The following is a 10,517-nucleotide window of genomic DNA, read 5'->3' on the forward strand; positions in this document are numbered from 1 at the left end:
GTGGGTAGTTGGAACTTTTGTGTGTCTGCTTCTAAAGGGTGAATCCTTTCTCTTCCTTTTCTGCCTTCCTTCACTATTTAACTCTTGCCCCCTCGGTTTAGTCCAAAATGATAGCCATGTCTTCCAGATATTTCCCTCAACAGTGGGGTACGATTCCTTCTGCTAGGAAGTCAGATCCATACCCTGCTCCACCCTGACTCAGAACTCAGCCCAGATTTCACATCGTCCCGGAACATTCCCACGCCTGTCCCAGCTCTCTTGAGCCAATGTTGGATCTTCCGTCCTTACCTGGTACACCTCGAACCCTCTCTCATCTGTGCTTTTTGCTTTAACAAACACATAATCCTAAATCCATCCTCCTTACCGCTTCATTTTCTTGCAAAGCATTCATTCAAATGACTAAATCATAGGGCTTTCCCCCAAATATTTGTGCAAGAAGTCATGCTTAAAATCCTGATAAGCAAACAGGGGGACCTGAGCGAGTTAAAACAAAAGTTTGTGGAGGCATTTCCACAATTCATTCCAAAATTTCCTTTGTAATCTTGGGGCTGTCAGTTACACCCTCTTGGTTCTGTGGACGCCCTGCGTCTTTCCCCCTCAACTCCCAGAATTTCTCATCCTCAGGATCACTAAGGAACAAATTTCTGGTGTCTCTGCCCTTCATTCCGTGCGGAGGAACCAGACCATCCTGTAGGACATCCGCCCTTCTGATCCTCCCTCTACCTTGTTCTGAGAGCCAAGAGACTTTCAGCAATTTGGAAATGTTGCCTCAAATACACACTCCTCTCCCTCATCCCAGCCGAAACCTCTGGATTTCCCCTGATGACATAATTTCCCTCGTCATTCTCAAGGTGCCTCATTGCCCACACACCCTTTCTCCAGAACTTTAGATCTGGGGCCATTGTTTGCAGCTCCCTGTGAACTTTCAGCCTTTCTCTGATAATAACTCGTCCCTTCCTTGTCAGTTTCACATACCATTCCAAGCTCCTCATACCCATTCACTCAGCTGTCTTCCTCACTGTTTGGAAGCCTCACCACCATCATTACATTATAAAATTTAAAAAAAAGCCCCTGTGACCCACGTGGGGCATGCATGCTGTAGAGGGTTACCCATGTGAGTAGCCATGCTGGAGTAATTCAACACTTGGGACTTTGCAGTGTGTATGCCTGTATCTTTTGATTTGCAAATCGTCTTGAGAGCAGACTTTGCTTGCTCTGTCTAGGCCTTATGAAGACGACATGTGAAACATGGCCCAGCTGGTTGACAATCATGTGGTTTTCTTTCTACATTTCCATTTACTACATCCTCAGTTTTAGATGCGTGAAAATAGCCACTTGTCTCTTTGAGGTGTTTCCCAAACATAGATTTCAAAAACTGTTCTACCAATAAATTTCAAGAAATACACAATACTCCACAATCTAGTAACAATTCATGAGTAAATGGACATTTAAATCACTCCCGGTATTTCACATAAATATCACTGAGTAGATATCCTAGAGCATAACTCTGTATTATGTCTCTGGTTGCTGCATTAGGAGAAATTTCTAGAAGTAAAACATGGGGTCAAAGTCTTTGTTTATAGCTCTTGACACATATTGACAACTTGCTCTCAAGAGTGGTTGTAACCATTTACCCTCCACCAGCACTATTTGAGTGTTGCACCACACCCGTCTTTTCTATACAATCTTTTAAACAAATCTTTGCAGAGCAATGAGCACAGATTGGAGGAGAAAACCCTAGGAGACTAGGAGGGTAGGTTAAGTTCAGGCGAGGATTTGCCAGCATGCTTTGAAAGGGCAAAGAGTTTTAAAAAAAATCCTTGGCAATGTGATAAAGGCAATTAGTGCTATAAAAAAATAAAAGCAATCAGAAATTCCAGGGGATCAGGGGGCAAACGACTGTAAAAGACATATAATCATAAAACATTCCCTGGTTTTGCAGGGCATGATACTTACATGGTCATAACGATGTAATGATTTAACTTTAAAAGTGATATAATTGCATGGGTAGGAGAGGAAAAGAAAGTGTATTGTAAGAGGGCTGAAATTATATTTGTCACAGCAGAGATCAATAACTGAGGTATAAAAATAAAAACAGGGAAAGCAATTTAAGCTTATTGCTCAGAGATATGAACATAAATATAAGAAGAAATAAAGAGTTAAGTACTTGCCTTCAAAGAGTGGGACTTGGAGGAGGGATGGAAAAACAAGAAGCATATAGATTTTCAATGCTGTACTCTGTGTGTTCAGTCGTGTCCAACTCTTTGCGACCCTTTGGACTGTAGCCCACCAGTCTCCTGTCTCCATGGAATTTTTCAGGCAAGAATACTGGAGTGATTTTCTATTTCCTCCTCCAAGGGATCTTCCTGACCCGGGGATCAAACCTGAATCTCCTGTGTCTCCTGAAATGCAGGCAGATTCTTTACCATTGGGGAAGCCCTTGATTTTAATTATGAGGCCTTTTTAACCAGGAGCATTTTAACTTTCATAAAATAGGTTTTAACAGTATTCTAACATGTTGAGATTATTGGAAATCCTTATCAATTTTTAAATTTTTTATTACTTTGAATAAATGTTTCTATAAGTGTCAGAATTTCATATTTCTTTTGTAACTTGTCTGTTCATGTACTTATTTAGCAAGAGATGTTACTGATTTTCTTATTGATTTTTAAGAACCTTTAATATATTTGTTTACACATTTTCTAGGAAATATTTTACCCAGCTTATTGTTTCTTTTGTATTTTGTTTCCGCTGTTGGATAACATGTCACCAAATATATTAATGTTTACATTTTTGTGTAGAAATTTCCAATTCAATTTATATTTTCCTTATTTCTAAGTGTTTGATGCTTTATCTCAGGTGGTGTAGTAGTAAAGAACCCACCTGCCAATGCAGGAAATGTAAGAGATATGGGTTCAATCTCTAGGTTAGGAAGACCCCCGGGCAACCCGATCCAGTATTGTTGCCTGGAAAATTCCACAGGCAGAGTAGCCTGGGGGGCTACAGTCCATGGGATCACAAAGAGTTGGACATGACAGAGCATCCACGAGTTATTGTTCCAGTTCTTATCTTGATAGCTTATGCTTTAGTGTTTTTTTTTTAAAAATAAATACTTATAGAACTTACTATGTGCCAGTCATTATTGTCAGGTCTTCTTAAACATTGATTCAACCAATGATTTATAAGAGAGAGAGGCTCTTAATTATTTCTCCCCAAACAGCTAATCTTTCTATGGTATTTACCACAAATATCCCTTCTCCATAGATTTGAAATATATTTCCAACAGCTTATTTTGTTTCAGATCTTTTTTTTTTTCATTAAAATCATACTATTCTACTTAATGTTACTTTGTAATATAGTTTATATGTGAGAGCAATTTCTTCCCATCACTTTAATTTTAAAAAAATTCCTTAGCCAATTTACCCACTTAATCTCTAGCTAGTCTTTTGACATTTTAAATGTCAAAATGAGTTCCATTGGAATTGTGACCAGAACTTTGTTAAGCCAACAAATTTAATTAAGAAGCATTTACTCAGGACTGCCCTAGTGGTCCAATGGTTAAGAATCTGTCTTGCAAAGTAAGGGATGTGGGTTCGAGCCCTGGCCGTGGAACTAAAATCGCACATATAGCAGAGCAACTGAGTGTGGGCTCTGAGAGCCACAGCTAGAGAATCCATGAACCCTCAATGAGATATTCTGCATGATGCAGTTAAGACCCATGTTGCCAAATAAACACATTTTTTTAAAAGAAACATTTACTCTTTACAATGCTAATTGGTCTCAATAGTTAAAGTTATATCTTTCTAATTATTTAAATCTTATTTTAAAACCTAAGCTGCTAAAATTTTGAGTTGCTAATGAACTCAAACTCATGAGTTTGCGCAAACTCCAAGAGATAGTGAAGAACAGGGAAACCCGGCCTACTGCAGACCATGGGATTGCAAAGAGTCAGACATGAGTTAGCGACTGAACAGCAACGATGAACTCACACAATGACTCTGAGAATATTTCGGTTGGTGCATAGGGTTTCTGCCGTTATATTTATGCCATCTATAAATAATGGTAGGCTTCCCTGGTGGCTTAGATGGTAAAGAATTTGCCTGCAATGCAGGAGACCCGGGATCAATCCTTGTCAGGAAGATCCTCTGGAGAAGGGAATGACTTCCCACTCCAGTATTCTTGCCTGGAGAATCCCAAGGACAAAGAAACCTGGGTTTCAGAGTCAGACACGACCGAGCGATAACACAAACAATGCTACCTCCACTACTTCAGGAATTACATTTCACTTCTATTTAATGATCTAAGGCATTGGCTAGTATTTTCTGAACCATATTGAACAGAGGGATACTGAATACACAATTTGGACGACTGTAGAAAACCAAATGTTAAAAACTGCGATTTACCCAAACCGTGGCAAAGTCATATATTATCAACATCAAACAAATTGCAGGCAAACAAAGTTAATCTGAGATTTCATTTAAAGTTATCATTATAATTTTATCACTAACATTTTTAGCAGTCAATTTAAAATTTGATATTATGATTTAAGACTGGTAATTCCCCAGCCCTGCTAGACACTAAGTTACTCCTGTGGGTATCACCGCACATTGATGATAATAAATAAATGCTCGGTTTCAGAGAGACTGGCAGAGAAGAGAAATTTTCTGGCTAGTTATACAAGAATAGTCACTGCTTGTAGGCACCACCAAAGTTTCATTCATCTCTGACAGTAGCAAAGTCAGTTTCCTTTTCTCTAACTCCTAGCCTTGGAGATTTGATTGATGGCGATGTAGTTTCACTGAATCAATGGCACCAACTTAAGTTGTATACACTGCTGGACTGACAGCTTTCGAAATACTTTCAGAATCATACTTGAAAATTTTACTTTCACTTATGCTATGTTTCTAGTAGGCTTTACATTCAAATAAGTCATCTGATAAAAATTTGTCCTCGAGCTTTGAACCTAAAAATGGGAAAATGGAATGTAATCAACTTTCAAGATAACAGAATAATCAATCTCTGATTTTCCCTCTGCATCTCAGCTTCTATTGCCTATAAAGAAATTGTCGCTGTCTTTTCTGGAGTGTAGTGATAGGAGTGTTTTTATAACAGGAATCATGTAAGAAGTATTTGCACTCAAGTTTCACAGGTTTGCTTATTTCTTGAGTAGGCTCCAAAGAACAAACTACTTTCCCTGAATTAGAACACAAAACAAACCCTTGGTGGCTAGTACATCCTGCTAGGCTGGTGCGGTTATTTGTAACCTGTAGCAGTGACTCTTTATTTGGTTCAAGCAGCCTTTTTACACATAATAGTTACATCCCTACTTTTTTTAAATATAGGAAGTCCATTCCAAAATCTCTTATCACCATAAAGTTTGTCTTTAATTGAAGAATAAGAAGAGTCTTGTCATCTTTCTTCTTGGGTAGGTAATTCTGTTAAAATACACTGTGCTAGAATTAGTTTTCCAAACACAGCTGAGGGGTATGAGTAAGAGAGTGTGTGCCCATGATTTTGAAGTCAATTAGAGCCTTCATCATGTTTGCCCATCAAAGATAATAATTACCTTTACTGATTTTCCATTCATCATATTCATTATCTGTGTCCTCAAATCTCTTATTCTGCACTTAAAGAGAAACATAACTAATTCACTAGGAACCCACCACGTTGTCAAATTTAAAAGGACTTCTTGTGGGTTCTACATGTCTCAGTGACTGAGACACAAGATATAGAAATAGCATATTTTAAAATATCAGTGTACTTTTGCCCACAGTAAATGGAATTTAGGAAAATATTTCTTAGTGATATACATACTAAGAGTGGATTTTGTACCCAGGATTCATAGATTGTACAAATCTGCATGATCTTTCATTTTCAACTCCTGAAAGTGAAAACCAGTCTGCAGCAAACATTTTGACAAGTTTTAGAGTAAAATTTTTACCTTTGAAGACTCAGAGATATGAAGGACTAACTTCTTAGAGTTTTCTTGTGAATATGTTTTCTGAAGGTAGATTAGAAATGTCAAATCTGGCTTAGCTCCTCATTTTTCTCTTACCCCTTCTCTCACAGTCTTCACTGTACCATTCTAAACCATCAGCATTATTGTTGGCCACAAGTTTGGAGATTTACCTCCCTGTGAAAATTTAAGGCAGTAATGTTGACATTCTGCTATTAATTCATCTTCACAAGAAGATGAAGAATTCCCAAGCAGCATACTTTCCTGAAATACCCACAGCTGACACAAAGTTAAATAACTGAAGATTCAACACAATTCTTAAAGATGATTTTATTCCATGAGGTGAGTACTGGCATACGAACAATCCTATGAAGATTACTAGCACTATGCAGTCTAATTACATGTTCTTATGCTGTTATCTCGGAGAAGGCAATGGCAAGCCACTCCAGTACTCTTGCCCAGAAAATCCCATGGATGGAGGAGCCTGGTAGGCTGCAGTCTGTGGGGTCGCTAAGGGTTGGACACGACTGAGCGACTTCACTTTCACTTTTCACTTTCACACATTGGAGAAGGAAATAGCAACCCACTCCAATGTTCTTGCCTGGAGAATCCCAGGGACGGGGGAGCCTGGTGGGCTTCCGTCTATGGGGTCACACAGAGTCGGACACGACTGAAGTAACTTAGCAGCAGCAGCATGCTGTTATCTATTGTATAAATAATACAATATCTTATGCTGTTATCTATTGTATAGATATGCTGTTATCTATTGCATTGTATAGACCTTCATTGGTTCAGAATGGATATTCTCATGTCACAGACTCAGGTAAACCACAGCCAGCATCACTGGGGAAAGGATGGAGCTCATGCGGAGAAAATCCACAGTTTCCTCTCCATCCTTGTGGAACCTTGGGGAGGGTGGATGATCTTCCTAGCCACAGCTGCACGCAGCCTGGAGCTGTGTCCCAGGAGAAGGACCATAAAAAAGGGTGACATTTGCTCATTTTGTCATACCAAATGAAAATCTCATAGGAGTTAGCCCAATGTTAACTGTCAATCATCTTTGACTAGATGGGATGATTATTTACATAATCAAATAATTTTCTGATCAGGCCAGATCTCAGGATACCAGAAATCCAGCTGAAGCAGGTATTTATCTATTCAGGTTTCAAAATCCAAAATCAAAGAAAAATATACCAGCAGATCTTGGTCAATTATAAGGTAAAAGTGATGCTCAGAGCATTTCTATAAATTGCAGTGCTGATACTGGGCCTCATAGTACTAATGCTGATTTTAATGAGAAAAATCTCTGCTGTTTAGCTATCAAATATTCATTAGCAATTTTAATAACTCACATTTGTGCTTTTGTTTTATGAGAATATTTGTCCAGAATGATTTTGAAATGGTTTTCTGAGCGTTACTATTTTTTTCCTCATTAGACACATTTATGTAATATGCTAACCTATTTCTTTTATTAAGTCATTCTTGAATTCAGAATAAATTTGGCTTGGGTGCAGTGGGTGGGTAACTAAGGTGCTGTTTTATTTGGATTGTAATTTTTAACGTTTTTAAAGATTTCTGTAGTTGTATTCAAAGATGAAGTTGCTATTCAATTCAGGAGTTTTGAGTTATTTATTCAGCTTTTTTGCGCAGTCATTTCATCATCATAACATGAATGTGATAGTTTTTTAACTTAAGCGTAGAAATGATCTGCACTGTGAAAATTTGTAAAGCTGTCCAGCTTAGTATCCTTTATATAAACATGATTTCTTGAAAACTTTTCCCATTTTTTCCATAGTATTAGAGTTATCAGATTTCTTAATTATTAAGACTATTTTGGCCACCATGTTTATCTAGGAAATTTGTCATTTTAAAGGATGTTCTAAATCTTAGATGTTTTCGATATCTGTTATCTTTTCTCATATCAGATACTTCACTGGTATGCATGCATTTCCCCTCAGTTGTGTTTTACACAGATGTGTGCATTTTATGTGGTGCATGCTCCTTTCCAAAGAAATATCATCTTTCTGATATTTCTTTATCATGGCTGAGTCCTTCTGTTAACTTACTTTTGCATATTTTATTATTCTCTTTTCAAGATTCTTAGATTAAATTCTTGCTTTTTTTTAATCATTTATTTATGTATTTGGCTGTGCCAGGTCTCAGGTGTGACATGCGGATTCTTTCAGGTGCAGCATGTAGGATCTAGTTACCCCAATCAAAGATCGAACCTGGGCCTCCTGCATTGAGAGCTCAAAGTCTTAGCCACTGGGCTATCAGGGAAATCCCTCTTACTTTCTTTTTTTTTCTTATTTAATAATAAAAACCCTTCATGGCTGAGTTTTGGCCTCGGAATAAGGTCCACCGCTTCTTGAGTTTTATTAATTTTATCTAGTTTGGCTTGCAGATAAACCAACAGGCTATTCTAATGAGAAAGGTGCTCTAACAGGGCAAATTCCAGGTTCTAGCGGAACACTCAGAATGGGAGCTCACCCAGATCTACTAGAGGGTGAGTGACATCAGCTTGGAGAGGTGATCAAGAAACAAATCATAGAGTGATGTTCTGGAGTCTGGACAATGGAATGTCAATGGAGTTTTATGTTTAAGCATGACATCGTCATTTTTTTTTAATGATTTTTTTTTCACTTTAAAAACTTTTGAAAGATTACTTTGATCTCCCTGTTGAGAAAGATGACTTTAGAAGATGACTTTGATCTCCCCAGGAAGAATAGATTTGATGGAAACAAGACAAGAGACAAAGGAACCAGTTTGGAGACTGGTTGTGGTAGAAAGTCAGATGAGAAATGGTGGTGCCCTAAGCAAAGCACTGGTGAGCATGGAAGGAAGGAGACAGTTGAGATGTATTTAAAAGGTGGAAAAACAGAACTTGGAGAGTGATGAATTGGGAGTGTGGGGTGAGGGGCCAGAGGAGAGGGAAGAATGATGCCCAGATTTTAGCCTTTGACTTTGGGGCTGTAGGGCCCTTCTCTGAGTCAAGGATGCAAGAGCAGAAACCAAGTCAGATGAAGAAAAAGGTTGACTTGGGAAACTCTGACTTTTATTATTATTTATTAATATAAATTGTTCTTTAATCCCATTTAGTGCTATTTACTTTGACTTCTATTTTATCTAAGAGATAATTTTTCTGTCCTTTGTTTGGTGTATCCACATGTGTGTAAGTACCTGAAAGTAATCAAAATTTTTTCTTGTCTCATAAAAATAAAGAACTTATCCCTCTTGTGCTCAATCTGTCTACCTATCTATCCTTTTCTATCTACATTCCAATTTGGGTTAATAAAATCTAAGGTATTGTGCCTAAATTGTTGCTACAGTGTTATTTTGTATTATGCCCTTCACTTATTTTATCTTGCTCATTTTCTCATTCTTCTGCTAAAATATAAACTCCAAGAAGAAAGAGCTCACCTGTGGAGAACAATGTCTACATTATTTGAGTGATCTGCTAAATATTTGTTGAAAAAATAATTATTTTTCCATTTTGTATCTTTTATTTCTCTTTTCTGACAGTTGCATTCAGTTTTGAAATCACTAATTTCTGGTAATCTGCTTCTCACACAATTCAAGCTCCAACCTTATTCAATTCTTGGTTGCCTATAGTGTGAGGTGAAGCATTTTTTTTTCTTCTCAAAGAGAGTGGGAGAACATATTTTCTGATCTCCACCAGAGTGACAACACATAGTGTGGTTTGGTCACAATCCTATAAGTTGCTCCATTACCTTCGGCATTTAGAGTCTTGAAGAAATGTTCTGAGGTTACCTGGATTTCATTTCTTTTTTGTAAATTTATTTTATTGAAGTAGAGTTGATTTACAATGTTCTGTTAGCTTCTGCATGTCTGCTCAGTCACTTCAGTCACGTCCGACTCTTTGACCCCATGGAGAGCAGCTCACCAGGCTGCTCTGCCCATGGGATTCTCCAGGCAAGAATACTGGAGTGGGCTGCCATGCCCTCCTCCAGGGGATCTTCCTGACCCAGGGATTGAACCCGTGTCTCCTGCGTCTCCTGCATTGCAGATTGATTCTTACCTCTGAGCCACCTGGGAAGCCCTGTGTTACCTTCTACTGTACAGCAAAGTGATTATATATACATATACATATATTCTTTTTCATATTCTTTCCACTGTGGTTTACTACAGGATATTGATTATAGTCAATAGTCAATACTGTAAGTATTAATAGCACCTTGTTATTTATCCATTCCATATATACTAGTTTGCTGGATTTCATTTCTTTTTTTTGTGACCTATTTGTTTTTCTTCTTGGATACAATTTGGGTATTTGGGTATTTTTCTTTATCTCTTAAATTTAAATTATTGGTTCCTGGAGGACAAGTTCATTCGTGTTTGTATATCTGGCATAGCGTGTGGCTTCTGGTAGGGGTGGAGTGAATATTGGATAAACACACACATGAATAAAGACATAAATTATGTTTGGGTAAAATTAAAACCACACCACCACTTCTCTTCCTGACTATCAATCTCAAGTTCAACTGACATCGATACAACTTAAGAGAAGTCAGGCATGCTACCTTATCTTCATGTAGAATTA

This window comes from Moschus berezovskii, chromosome 23, assembly GCF_049115385.1.
Source record: "Moschus berezovskii isolate FMDL1 chromosome 23, NW_MosBer_1.0, whole genome shotgun sequence".
NCBI classification, from domain to species: Eukaryota; Metazoa; Chordata; class Mammalia; order Artiodactyla; family Moschidae; genus Moschus; species Moschus berezovskii.